Source organism: Ranitomeya imitator, chromosome 10, assembly GCF_032444005.1.
Source record: "Ranitomeya imitator isolate aRanImi1 chromosome 10, aRanImi1.pri, whole genome shotgun sequence".
In the NCBI taxonomy this organism is placed as follows: domain Eukaryota; kingdom Metazoa; phylum Chordata; class Amphibia; order Anura; family Dendrobatidae; genus Ranitomeya; species Ranitomeya imitator.
The window spans coordinates 119,651,247-119,666,545 of NC_091291.1; positions in this window are offsets into that span (position 1 = coordinate 119,651,247).

A 15,299-nucleotide genomic window follows, 5' to 3' on the forward strand; every position below is an offset into this window, starting at 1 on the left:
AGATATGACGGCAGGGAGGGGATTGTACACAGATCTGATCTCCACAATGTGGAGAGGGGAGGCAACATCTATACTGTCAGGGAGGGCAGAGAAACCAGAGGGAAAACACATGAGGATTAAACAAGTGCAGGATAGAAGCTGTGCTAATAATGAGCTAATTAAGATCATTATGGATACATACAGACGTCACATCAAACCTATATTACTGGGAGAGACACTCCTAACAAGCGAAAAATCCGGAATCTGGAGGAGTCTCCATCTGGGAAGATTGCAGCCTGAAACTAAAAGGTAACCACTCACCTAGACAAAAATATTTCATATCAATTGTGTCCACGGCCTTTAACCTTTTCCTTTGCTTCTAAGTTATCTCTCAGCATGATAAACCCAATATATGATACAAATGTCTTGGGAAATGCACAAGGTCCCATTACTGTACAGATGATGGAGGTGGCAGCACAAAATGTGGCAATCCGAGCACTGGTGATTATATGTTCATATATTGAGGGGTGGGTGGCTGTTATACTGGAAATTACAGGTTATTTATTACCTAACACCGCGCCGCCCCTGTGCATAGGTTAGGTACGGTCACTGCCTCCTACCATTTAGATCTGATAGAATTGCAATACCAGACAAAGCCAGTGGCCAGACGTGGCGCTGTTTATCAAATTTAGCACAAATAGAAGTACAATGCATCTGTGTAATTGAGGCCCAACACCTTCTATATACCTGAGCATTCACCTAATGCGTCCAGCGCTGGTGGCTACACACACTCGGTCCTATCGACCTGGATCCTGGTGGGCCGAGAATCCTGTACTGCCTATTAATCGGCATCGGCGCCCCAGAAATGACTTCTCAGCAGGTAAGTTGTGCTGTTTCCATGATGGTGCCGGGAGCAGAAGTCATGTCATTGGGTTACAGCACCGAGCTGAGCGACTTGAGTTCACAATAAAGGGGCAGAACTATGATGTCCCTCCATGATTTAGAGGACCTGGGTTCTAATCTGGTCTGGAAACTTGGATCTCCAGAATGGTGACCACGTACCATACGGAGGAAAGTGCCAGTGACCAGAGTCTATGGTACTGTCTGGTCTTGTTAGGGGCTCACGGGAGACTTAAAAATAAAATAATCTGTGCAAAGGTGTAAATACTATTTTATTTTTTTTTTTTGTTAATGCGCTTCCTAAATACAAAATTAAGCAACTTTATTTGATAGCATTTTGCAATTCTGCTAAAGCTTCTGGATCTTGATGTCTCTGCTCCTTTCAATATTATAAATAACAGAAGGGGGTTGTACACAGATCTGCAATGGAGAGAAGGGAAAGTATCTAAAGTGTTATGGAGAGCAGAGAAAATGGGCTACATACCCAAGGTGGAAATCCTATGTAAAGGAAAGAAGTGCAGTTCTGGAGCTGTGCTGATACTTGAAGGCAAGTGAAGACCACAGCACCCTGGATACACACAAAGCTCACATCCAGCCTGTATTACTGAGAGAGACACTCCATATAGTTGTACAGAGACTCTGCCACCATTGTTGTCGACATTGCCCAGTGCAGGGAGGGTACGCGTTACTTGTTCAAGGATTACCTGACACGGCGTGAAATGTATGTGCTGAACACCAGAGTGGTGAAGGTGTCTGGGTAGGGACTATGGAGGAGAATCTGCACTTGGCAGGGTCTGGACAACCTACTGGACACATTTATCTTCAGCATATGGTGTGAACATGTGACTTCTTTCTTTTAGGTTGGGGGGGCAACATGTTGACTTTGGGTGTGAATAGATCAAAGACCACTTTATGCTGCTTGTACATTGCAGTGTAATGCATATGGACAGGGTCGCATTGTACCCCTGGGGTACCACGATTGGAATGATAGTATTTTTTTTGCTACTTTTTTTTTTTTTGTCGTAGCACCCTGCAGCTTGCAATGTGATGAAGGATTCATACATAATGCTGTTCTAGATCTGTAAGAGCCTTCATTGAACCCCGTGGGTGCATACAGTGCCACCATACTCCTCCATATCCTATAGAATGTCCCATTATGACCAGTTTGCATATAATGTAATGTTCCTATCAGAGCAGAATATATCTAACTTTGCACAAAGGTGAAAATATCACCGTCTCTGCACCATTTTTTTTAAAGTAGATCCCTCCTTATGAAGGAGCTGACGTGGTGCTGGGCTTCACTTTTATGGACATATGGCATTTTTTTGTAAATTCCATTATAAATAGAAGTACCCCATTTCTGTCACCAGAGGGCAGCATTGTACGTTCTCATCTTGGTAGACAGCAGTATTTGGAAACTGGTTGCAATACTGAACCCAGTGGAGGAGGCCGGAAACAGAGGCTGGGGCGTGCGTCCTGCCGCCCAGAGTTTACTAAACATGAATGATAAAGCAACATATTGGGATCCTTTTTACGAATGGCTAATGCTAGGGGCACATCTAACGTAATACCCCTGAATTACTATAGTTAATCGAAAACGATGGATGCCCTATGGTTTGATTCCCACTCAACGATGCTCCGCGCTATGTGAAGAACTGTCAAATGGAGATATCTATTTAAAAGGGAATATATCGGTATGATTTTACTACTGCCACTAGTGGAATCCCATTTCATAGAGGACATTTTTTTTTTTTGCTATTCAGATAAATAACTTGTCACAGATTCATGTGCATTGCTGGAAGGGTCATTTCCTGCATTCTGAACATGAACAGCCTAATTGCACAAATTTGCAATTTCTGAACAGTTTGCTGATGCATTACACCAGCTTCGCCAGCAGAGGGCAGCAGAAGCTAACGTGAAACGGTTATATTTACTCTTCTCCAACATCCACTATATGGAGAAAAGTATGTGCCCCCCTCCACCATACATTCACAGGAGCTTTATGATCTATTCTAAACCTGTAGGTAGTAATGCGGAGTTTGCAGGTGTAACCGCTCCCGCTCTTCTGAGTAGACTTCCTACAAGATTTTGGAGGTGTCTGTGAGAACCTTTGCTCCTTTATGCAGAGGAGCATGTATGAGGTCAGATACTGATGTTGGGGGAGGCTGGGCTCACATTAGAGGCGTTGGATGGGGTTGGGGTTCAGGCTCTGTGCAGCCGGTCATGTTCTTCTACCCAAACTCCCCTCTCCGTGTCTGTACGGATCTTGTGCACTGGGCACAGTCATGGAGGACAGAAAGGACCATCCCCAAACTGTTCCCCAAAAGATGGAAGCTACAATTCTCCACCGTCGCGGTTCCTTACACTTCTCAATAATATTACTCACAGGTGATGGGGAAGATTTAGGAGGAAAAAAATGTGAGTGGCCGGCCCAAGAGGAGGGGGCTGGATTTTACACCCCGGTGGGTGGAGGTGGGCAAGGGGCCAGATGTTATACACTGGGGAGTGGAGGGGTGAGGAGATGATGTTATTCACCTGAGGGGGAAAAAAAGGCCTGATATACATCGGGGCATTGAGACTGGATGAAAAAAATTAATTCGGCGATTACATGGGTTATTATAAAGAAAAGTAAAGACCATAAACAATAGCAGTAAATAAAAAGACGCAAATCTCTGGAACCATATGCCTAATTTCTATATGTATACAGGTGTTTCTCCCAAAATATTCTAATTTTGGGAGAAACGCCTGTATACATCATCAAAAAGTTTATTTCAATTCTTCAATACAAAAAGTGAAACTCGATCACTCTGTAATGATTCTATACACGGTAATGAGATTCACTTTTTGTATTGAAGAACTTAAATTAACTTTTTTTATGATATTCTAATTTTGGGAGAAGCACTTGTATATATATTTTGTAGGGGGTTCGCTAATTCAGCTGGGGTTGAGGTAGGCACAGGAAGTGGTTTCACTAAAAAAGTCCAGGCTGGTTTATTACAACTTCATAAACCGCTCAGCATAAGAAAACAAAAAAGACAGCCATTTGCGGCGCTGTGGAAAATCCCAAAGTAACTAGGTTATATAGTAGCGCAGGTCTGCCCGCTCTCGTCAGTCACCTTTAACAAACACACTGGAGACCTCCAGTCACAGACACTGAAAGAGACACTTGGTCTCCATTTTATCTGCCATACCATGCCCCCGGGGTGGGATATGTGAGCAGTCAGTCCCACCTATCTCATTTGACTGCTTGTAAAACCCAGCCCTGATAGGCCCTATACGTTCTTTCCTGGGCTTACATCACCGAAGCTACCAAACTCGATGATGTATATCTCAACTCAAGGACCTGTCCAGTGGCCATACTACAATATTTATATAACACAACACTGGTAAATGAGTGGATCCGCTGGGAGTGGGAAGCCTCCACTGACTCCTAACTAGGAAGTGATGGTGCATGTTGGCGGATACATCTCTTCAAATGATGGGGAGACTGCTTTAATGAGTCCATGTTCCTAGGGTCCTGCGTTGTGAAGAGTGACATGCCAGTGTGAGGAGACTTATAGGCCATTCAGTGTTCCTCTGGGAAATAAGCCAATTGACTCTTCAGAGACGACGAGAACACTGGTGCCATCTACCGAAAGTAGCAAACGTAGAAGTCAATGTCGACTCTACGACAAGCCTTGTCCCATGACTTATTTTTCCCTACGTCATGTGGCGAGGCTCGATAAAGGGTTAGTATGGAGCATGATCTCCTCTACGACACTTGTTTTATTCTCCTTCTGTAAGACCGTCATCGCTTTTTTAGCGATCAGTCACCAGTCGTGGTGCGGGACATGTTCACATGTTAATGAGTCACGTGAAGGTTGTGACATGTGAAGTCATTCGCTATTTGAGATTCCCTCCAGCCCCGGATAATTCCCCGTCTTAAGGATGAAGCAGCCAACTCTCTTTGATACACACATCGAAAACCATGAAAGGTCTTTGTAATCTAAAGATAACAGAAAAAGATGTTCTGTCCTCTGACATAAACGGGAGAGCGGAGAGGGCGATGGGTGGAGAGCAGATTGAAAACGTTAGCTCTTTAATGAAGGAAATGCCATAAATAAGTTCAAAGGACCGAAAGATCTATTTAAGGAGACAAAGGGGATTTAAGGATACTAAGAAAAACCCCATAGATGAGTCCCACCGTGTAACCCATTCCTTACCAACCGCGTGGATCTCTGGTCACCCACTAACCCTGCATGATGGAGGGAGCGGTGGTCGATCAGTGGCCTTAGGATTGGACCTCAGGAGGCAGAAGACCCTACAAAGGTGCAACTTCCCTCATGAAGGAACCACCGCAGACAGTTTGGAGATCTGATCTGACTATTTCTGAATTTGGTCCTTATCGAGCGATGATCATCACCTTCCTTCTCGATGGATCTGGTATGGAGACATAAAGACCTTCCAATCTCTTCACACAGAGAAGAGCCTGGGAGCATATTTCGATGGCAGCTGGATGCCCATGAAATGAAGGCGCTCATGTTTTATGCAGCAGACTGCGCAGCGCTGCCGGCAAACCGTTTATACAAGGCTTTCTCCAAAATTTCTCAATTCAAATCTTTCATTTTCTAAGGATTCGGAGGTTTTAATAATAATACAGGAAACTGGAAGAAACTCTCTCCACAGATGAGAGCTGTGTGGTGTCCGGCAGGCGCCCCTATGTGACCCTACTGTCGGGACTAGAAGGATAATAAACACAATCTATAACTCTGTAAAAATAGTAAACTGACAGATCCTGTATATACACCACACAGAACTGACAGATCCTCTATATACTACACCACACAGGAGAGCTGACAGATCCTCTATATACTACACCACACGGGAGAGCTGACAGATCCTCTATATACTACACCACACGGGAGAGCTGACAGATCCTCTATATACTACACCACACGGGAGAGCTGACAGATCCTCTATATACTACACCACACGGGAGAGCTGACAGATCCTCTATATACTACACCACACGGGAGAGCTGACAGATCCTCTATATACTACACCACACGGGAGAGCTGACAGATCCTCTATATACTACACCACACGGGAGAGCTGACAGATCCTCTATATACTACACCACACGGGAGAGCTGACAGATCCTCTATATACTACACCACACGGGAGAGCTGACAGATCCTCTATATACTACACCACACGGGAGAGCTGACAGATCCTCTATATACTACACCACACAGGAGAGCTGACAGATCCTCTATATACTACACCACACAGGAGAGCTGACAGATCCTCTATATACTACACCACACAGGAGAGCTGACAGATCCTCTATATACTACACCACACAGGAGAGCTGACAGATCCTCTATATACTACACCACACAGGAGAGCTGACAGATCCTCTATATACTACACCACACAGGAGAGCTGACAGATCCTCTATATACTACACCACACAGGAGAGCTGACAGATCCTCTATATTCTACACCACACAAGAGAGCTGACAGATCCTCTATATACTACACCACACAAGAGAGCTGACAGATCCTCTATATACTACACCACACAGGAGAGCTGACAGATCCTCTATGTACTACACCACACAGGAGTGCTGACAGATCCTCTATATTCTACACCACACAAGAGAGCTGACAGATCCTCTATATACTACACCACACAGGAGAGCTGACAGATCCTCTATATACTACACCACACAGGAGAGCTGACAGATCCTCTATATACTACACCACACAGGAGAGCTGACAGATCCTCTATATACTACACCACACAGGAGAGCTGACAGATCCTCTATATTCTACACCACACAAGAGAGCTGACAGATCCTCTATATACTACACCACACAAGAGAGCTGACAGATCCTCTATATACTACACCACACAGGAGAGCTGACAGATCCTCTATATACTACACCACACAGGAGTGCTGACAGATCCTCTATATTCTACACCACACAAGAGAGCTGACAGATCCTCTATATTCTACACCACACAAGAGAGCTGACAGATCCTCTATATTCTACACCACACGGGAGAGCTGACAGATCCTCTATATACTACACCACACGGGAGAGCTGACAGATCCTCTATATACTACACCACACGGGAGAGCTGAAAGATCCTCTATATACTACACCACACGGGAGAGCTGACAGATCCTCTATATACTACACCACACACGTGAGCTGACAGATCCTCTATATACTACACCACACGGGAGAGCTGACAGATCCTCTATATACTACACCACACGGGAGAGCTGACAGATCCTCTATATACTACACCACACGGGAGAGCTGACAGATCCTCTATATACTACACCACACGGGACAGCTGACAGATCCTCTATATACTACACCACACGGGAGAGCTGACAGATCCTCTATATACTACACCACACGGGAGAGCGGACAGATCCTCTATATACTACACCACACAGGAGAGCTGACAGATCCTCTATATACTACACCACACAGGAGAGCTGACAGATCCTCTATATACTACACCACACAGGAGAGCTGACAGATCCTCTATATATTACACCACACAGGAGAGCTGACAGATCCTCTATATACTACACCACACAGGAGAGCTGACAGATCCTCTATATATTACACCACACAGGAGAGCTGACAGATCCTCTATATACTACACCACACAGGAGAGCTGACAGATCCTCTATATGGAGCGCCCCCAGACACAGGGCCACAGGTTACTCAGTACCGGTCCTTTCTGTCTCAGTTCTGGGGTTGTCACGGTGGCTGGATCCAGTCCGTGACCCTGCTAAGGGGCGTCCAATGAAAGGTGGTGCGAGTCTGTCAAGGTTTCGTGACGCCACCTGTGGTGTTCGGTCAGGGCGACCGATGCTGCTTGGGGTCCGCTGGGGTGATGGAATGGCAGCTAGATGGTATACCTTCCCACAGGTGAAGTATGTCCCCAGGGCTTCCCAGTAATGTAGATGGCGATGGTGTGAGGTGCAGACAATAACGAGGACACAGGATTGCAGTCTCTTTACTGAAGACCTCAGGATCCACAATCCAGAGCACGCTTATCAGGGCTATCTGAGACCGGCCGGTCCGATGGCACATCCAGAGTTCTATTTGCAGTTGGAAATCGTTGCCTACCAATAGCGCCTGTGTGTTGTAGTGCTACCCTGCTGAGCATTCGGAATAGTCCTCACAACTTCTATTCTCGTTCGTTCGTTCTTTCTAATTCGTTCCAGATCTTTCTAGTTCTCCGTCCCCCAGGTATGTTATGGCTAGGATGCACCCGTTTGATGTGTAGGCTCGGAGCTCTTCCGGGACCCTAGAGATGCCCCTCTCCACGCGTTGCCCCCTATGTCTGCGTAGGTGATGTAAGGTAGACAGCCAACCTATAATTAACTGTCCTGCGGAGTTTGAAGTAAGGCATAGAGTCAGTTACTTCCTCGGTGTTCCGGCCACCGGCTACACGCCTCAGTAGGATGTTGCTGTTCTCCGGGCACGACTCCTACTGGCTCTCCTTTGTGCTTGATCTCGTTTCTCACTGTCCACAATATCCTTCGCTTCGTGTCTCTTTCTTAGGATACCACCGCGGGGTGTGCAGACGCGGTTCCGTAACGTTCTATTCTGGTCGCTAGGTACCTGCCAGGTTCCCATGCCTGACAGGGAACCCCCTGAATCTTCTCCCTGCAACACCCCCTGCCACGGGATGTTGCCTGAATCCAACCCAGTCAGCTTCTGACTAACTTCCTATCCAACCCCTAGTTTTACCAGTGTGCGGAGTGGCCTAGTAAATAAAACCTTTTGCTCCCCCTAGTGGCCGGAGTGTGAAGTGTAAAGTGTGCTGGTGATACCTGGTCAGAAGAACTCCTTTAGTGCCATCAGACGTACCATCACTCCCCTTAGCGGCAGAACGTCATACTGCAACGACCAGGTCTCTGGGGCGCTGCACCCCCCCCCCGGCTAAATCCAGTACTCCTGGACTGGGAAGAAGAACAACAATACATGTTAGCAAAAGACATACAAAATTTTGGAATGCTTGAAACAAGTAAATATAACAAAGCTTCCCTTTATGGGAGGTGAGGACACTTGAACGTTACAAACAAAACAAGGTTAAATATTTTTAAATAACATTTTGACTATAAATAACTTCTGGTACCCTGCCGGGTATTCTACTAAGTGCAAATTCTGAACAATAATTTAACTTTTCCTTTAAGGGCGTATAAGCTGAACCCACTAAAGGCTTACTATAAAGTACTACAATACAAACTCAACTTTTCTTCTCTTTCTAGCTTCACCAATGCAGGACCGCCTAGCTCCTTGGCTGTGCCTACTGTCATTGTCTTTCTATCAGCAACCAACTATCGTTCTACGGTTCTCAGGAGGACTCTCTCTCTAACCGCTACAGGTTCACTTTCAATCTTTCCTGTCCTCAATCTCTAGTAACATTATCAACAGTTTCTAAATCTCAACATTATTACAATTCTTTAACTTTCCTAAGGCAACATTATACTTAAGTGCAACATGTGAACATTCCCTTTAAGAGGGAACCAAGTCTCTTTGAGGTAGTGCAGATTCTCTGTCTGCAAGTCCGTTGAAAGCAAGACCTTCTGCGTCATGTCCAAAAGCAGTCTCTTCGCAAAGTCTTCCTTCTTTTGTAAAACCAGTAGAGGGCGCCTTTAATAAGGTGCTAACTATATATGAAACGGTTTTGGAATCATTCACTGTCCATGATCCAGCAGTCTTTTAGCAATGATGAACTTGTAGAAAATAGAAAAGATGTAAAACAATAGGGATCCCGGGTCATCAAAGGGATCCCTTTAAGAAATAACCCTAGACGGGTTTTAAGTAGAAAAAGAGCAAGAGACAGTTAGTTAACTATTTACAGTTTATCGGGGTTTCGAGGTTTATTTCTAGAGCAGGTGACAGGACATCAGCTGTTGGTGACCACTTCCCGGCCGGGGAAGTTCTGGCTCTGTCGTCGTCCAGCACCGTCTTCATCAGATCAGCAGTGGTCTGGGTACGAGCGGTGGTGCTGGTGGCAGACCCCGCAAGCAGGACACCACACGCCGGGGTGGTAGTGCTGGGTCCTGTGGGGTCAGGGGTCAGTGGAGTTCCGCCACCAGTTTCAGTCGTGATCGTAGATGGCGCGACGAGCGCGCAGCATTCGACTCTCTTGGCATACCACCCTCGCTCACTCCAGTGGTGGGTGTAGGTCACATGGTCCCCTCTGTACAAGTTTCGGAGTGGAGGTACACTGCAAGACTGGGGTTCCACATTGCAGCTAGTCACAAAGACTTCAGTCAGCAGCCCTGGCTCTAATATGAAGCCGCAACCCCTCCCCCGGTGGAAGGCCAGCACTATCCCCTGTTTCACCAAACTCTTAGGGCAGCAATTGACGAGGGGCACCCGCTCCTCTGGTCGGGCAGTCTGTTCCATTCGTTCCCGGTCTTCCCATTGTGAAATCAAGCTTCGTCTATACTGATCCCAGGTGAGCCTGATGACGTAGGAGTCCTCCTGTCGTGACCCGTCTGGTTGGAACCGGGGAGCATCCCATTCAAAGACCACCCCCCTGGGACTCACGTCTATCGGTTTACCCAGAGGTGTCGGCAGCGGGGGCAGTATCCCCTTCATGGCGTAAAGGGCCGCCACCACAATCTCAGTAGCGGGAGACCAGTCATCAATGGGCTGGGGAGCGGTCACCGGAGCCGGATCAGTCGGTCGGTTGGGTCGCTTTTGGTACCTGCGTCTGATGTGGCTCCACCGATGTCGGTCGGCTCCGCTGACGAGGACGCTGGAGTCCGCTGCGGCCCTGACCACAGCTCCCCCTGTGCGATCTTCCAGCACAGCTCCGACTTCCGTTTCCTCGCCGCCGCCGACCCCCCCCGTCTGGAGTCGGGTGGTTCGATGCCTCCTCCGGCAATTCCGGGGGATCCGGACTCCCCTGTGGCAGTGAGCCCTGGTCCGGCTCTGCTGGGTTGCAGTGATCCTGGGTCACTTCGTCGTCGTTCAGGCACTCGCTGGTCGCAGTCTTCTCTCCTGGACCTGCGGCAGCACACACACGAGGCTCCTCCATTTTCTGGGGTTTGAGCTCCTCCATTCCTGAACTCGTCATCCTGCAGCCGGAGTCGGAGGGGGCGGTCGCTACTTTTGGTGCCGCTTTCACGATCTCCCATGACACGCCCTCCTTCACCTGCACTCCTCGTGGCACAGCAATGGCGGAGGTTTTGGTGGGAATCATGCGACAATCAGCAATACAGTCTTTGCAATAAATCAAGGTTCAAGCACAATTCAATCACAGTTCCAAGGCACACATGACCTGATTCTTCAGGCTTAAGTACAATCCTGTTCGTGATGCCAAGTTGGAGCGCCCCCAGACGCAGGGCCACAGGTTACTCAGTACCGGTCCTTTCTATCTCAGTTCTGGGGTTGTCACGGCTGGACCCGGTCCGTGACCCTGGTAAGGGGCGTCCAATGAAAGGTGGTGCGAGTCTGTCAAGGTTTCGTGACGCCCCTGTGGTGTTCGGTCAGGATGACCGACGCTGCTTGGGGCCCGCTGGGGTGATGGAATGGCAGCTGGATGGTATACCTTCCCACAGGTGAAGTATGTCCCCAGGGCTTCCCAGTAATGTAGATGGCGATGGTGTGAGGTGCAGACAATAACGAGTACACAGGGTTGCAGTCTCTTTACCTCTTTACTGAAGACTTCAGGATCCACAATCCAGAGAACAGTTAACAGGGCTGTCTGAGAGTCAGTTACTTCCTCGGTGTTCCGGCCACCGGCTACGCGCCTCAGTAGGATGTTGCCGTTCTCTGGGCACGACTCCTACTGGCTCTCCTTTGTGCTTGATCTCGTTTCTCACTGTCCACAATATCCTTCGCTTCGTGTCTCTTTCTTAGGATACCGCCGCTGGGTGTGCAGGCGCGGTTCTGTAACGTTCTATTCTGGTCACTAGGTACCTGCCAGGTTCCCACGCCTCACAGGGACCCCCCTGAATCTTCTCCCTGCAACACCCCCTGCCACGGGATGTTGCCTGAATCCAACCCAGTCAGTTTCTGACTAACTTCCTATCCAACCCCTTGTTTTACCAGTGTGAGGAGTGGCCTAGTAAATAAAACCTTTTGCTCCCCCTAGTGGCCAGAGTGTGAAGTGTAAAGTGTGCTGGTAATACCTGGTCAGAAGAACTCCTTTAGTGCCATCAGACGTACCATCACTCCCCTTAGCGGCAGAGCGTCATACTGCAATGACCAGGTCTCTGGGGCGCTGCATATATACTACACCACACAGGAGCGATCCTCTATATATTACACCACACAGGAGAGCTGACAGATCCTCTGTATCAGGGGTGTCAAACTGCATTCCTTGAGGGCTATAGACACATATCCCGGTGTGGTATCCCGCACCGGGGGAGAAGTGAAAGAAAAAAGAGAATATTTTTAAAAATTAAAAAGGTAAATTTTATTACATAATCAAATCATAATACAACAATAAAATACGTAAAGAGAACAATAGACAGGGGAGTGGTGAAAAACACCAGACTACTACGGGAAAAGGTAGCACCGAAAAATAATAGTTCCTGTAAACAGGGATATTGGAGCTATGTAGCTACATAGAGTCCACACAGCACGATGAAACTTATATATAATGTGCCAATAGTGTTGTCATTAGATCATAATAGCTAAGGCCAAGTTATAGCAGGTACCGGAGTGTATAAAATATATAGATTGCGACCAAAATTCCCCAAAGGAATGTGCAGATTGTCCAAAATCAGACAACTACACATAGAGTATTGGAACTGACAGTGCAAGGCTTTGGTGCCAGAAAATGCAAAAATTGCTAATATATCTGGTACATGTGCATAGCACTAATTCAAAGTCTATAAAGTAGTATACTCAATGTACAAACAGCCCAAGAGGGGGTAATGGTTACCTGTAGTGTCGCTGCTATATCATAAGGAGGCCGGCTGTGTGGTGTGCAGGATAGCTGGTGCTATGGTCCCGAGCCCGACGAGCGCCGTTTCGCACAAGCTTCTTCAACTGGGGCGTGTGAGGAATGGTTAGGCATATGGAGTTATATATCGCCGCTAGATGGATAACCCGGAAGCATACAGGAGGAGTTCAAAGGTGCGCGCGCATGCAGGGCCGCCCCACCGTTGCCAAGGGAACCTCCCAGGGGCGATCCGTGACACGCAGTGGAACGCACTGCGGTCACGTGAGGCGGCGCCGTCAGGAGGTCAGAGGCGGACGGACCCCGCGCACGCGCGCGAGAACTCCAAGAGATGCCGGCACTGAACGAGGAGGGAGGAGATGGGGAGGGTGAGATCACGGGGCTGGGTTTATTTTGATGCGTGTGTTGCGCAAAGAAGGTTGATGAGTGAGGAAAAAGATGTTGAAAGGAGTGACCGCTATTAAAAGGAAAGGGGGGGGGGGCAAAGTAACCAAGTGCTTGAAAGAACTAAGCCTAAGGCTATACCACATTAGGGGGTATTATGAAGGACATACGTAGTGGGAATAAAAGCCGAATGTTTGGACAAATACTGAAAAAAAGTGCTGATACCACAGTATGTTAATACCTGTTGGGAAAGGATTGGGCATAATTAAAAATGTTAGTGGAAACCCCTGGGCATGTGTAAGCTGAGCATAAGTAAAGTGCCTGTGTGGCAAAGGGGAAAGCAGGATATTTAGGACTATAGTGGGGGGGGGGAAATATTAATTACAAAAGTCTATTAATGTATATTGGGTAGTGAATATATATTGTAAAAGATGTTATTGGTACACCTAAATATGTGCCGAGTAGGCGTAAATAAAGTGCTAATGTGACAATGGGGAGGGACCAAATATAGTGACAGTATGTACGGAAAGAAATACTGTTGCAAGCATATATTTATATATACGTAAACAAAGTGCTGGTGGGACAATGGGGAAAATATTATGGCATCATTTATAAGGATTTATATGCTAATTGCAAGCATATATTTGTACATGAACAAAGTGCTTGTGTGACAATGGGGAAGACCCCAGAATATTTTAGCAGGCAAAAGTGAGGGACATGCTAATATAAGTATATATTTATACAAGTTATGTAATAAATAAATGTTGTAAACAATTGTTGACACACCTAACTATGTGCAAACCAGACATACATAAAGTGTCTATGTGACTACGGGGGGGGGGGAAAGGATAAATACTATAGTTTTTACACAGCCGGCCTCCTTATGATATAGCAGCGACACTACAGGTAACCATTACCCCCTCTTGGGCTGTTTGTACATTGAGTATACTACTTTATAGACTTTGAATTAGTGCTATGCACATGTACCAGATATATTAGCAATTTTTGCATTTTCTGGCACCAAAGCCTTGCACTGTCAGTTCCAATACTCTATGTGTAGTTGTCTGATTTTGGACAATCTGCACATTCCTTTGGGGAATTTTGGTCGCAATCTATATATTTTATACACTCCGGTACCTGCTATAACTTGGCCTTAGCTATTATGATCTAATGACAACACTATTGGCACATTATATATAAGTTTCATCGTGCTGTGTGGACTCTATGTAGCTACATAGCTCCAATATCCCTGTTTACAGGAACTATTATTTTTTACTATAGTATTTATCCTTTCCCCCCCCCCCCGTAGTCACATAGACACTTTATGTATGTCTGGTTTGCACATAGTTAGGTGTGTCAACAATTGTTTACAACATTTATTTATTACATAACTTGTATAAATATATACTTATATTAGCATGTCCCTCACTTTTGCCTGCTAAAATATTCTGGGGTCTTCCCCATTGTCACACAAGCACTTTGTTCATGTACAAATATATGCTTGCAATTAGCATATAAATCCTTATAAATGATGCCATAATATTTTCCCCATTGTCCCACCAGCACTTTGTTTACGTATATATAAATATATGCTTGCAACAGTATTTCTTTCCGTACATACTGTCACTATATTTGGTCCCTCCCCATTGTCACATTAGCACTTTATTTACGCCTACTCGGCACATATTTAGGTGTACCAATAACATCTTTTACAATATATATTCACTACCCAATATACATTAATAGACTTTTGTAATTAATATTTCCCCCCCCCCCACTATAGTCCTAAATATCCTGCTTTCCCCTTTGTCACACAGGCACTTTACTTATGCTCAGCTTTCACATGCCCAGGGGTTTCCACTAACATTTTTAATTATGCCCAATCCTTTCCCAACAGGTATTAACATACTGTGGTATCAGCACTTTTTTTCAGTATTTGTCCAAACATTCGGCTTTTATTCCCACTACGTATGTCCTTCATAATACCCCCTAATGTGGTATAGCCTTAGGCTTAGTTCTTTCAAGCACTTGGTTACTTTGCCCCCCCCCCCCCTTTCCTTTTAATAGCGGTCACTCCTTTCAACATCTTTTT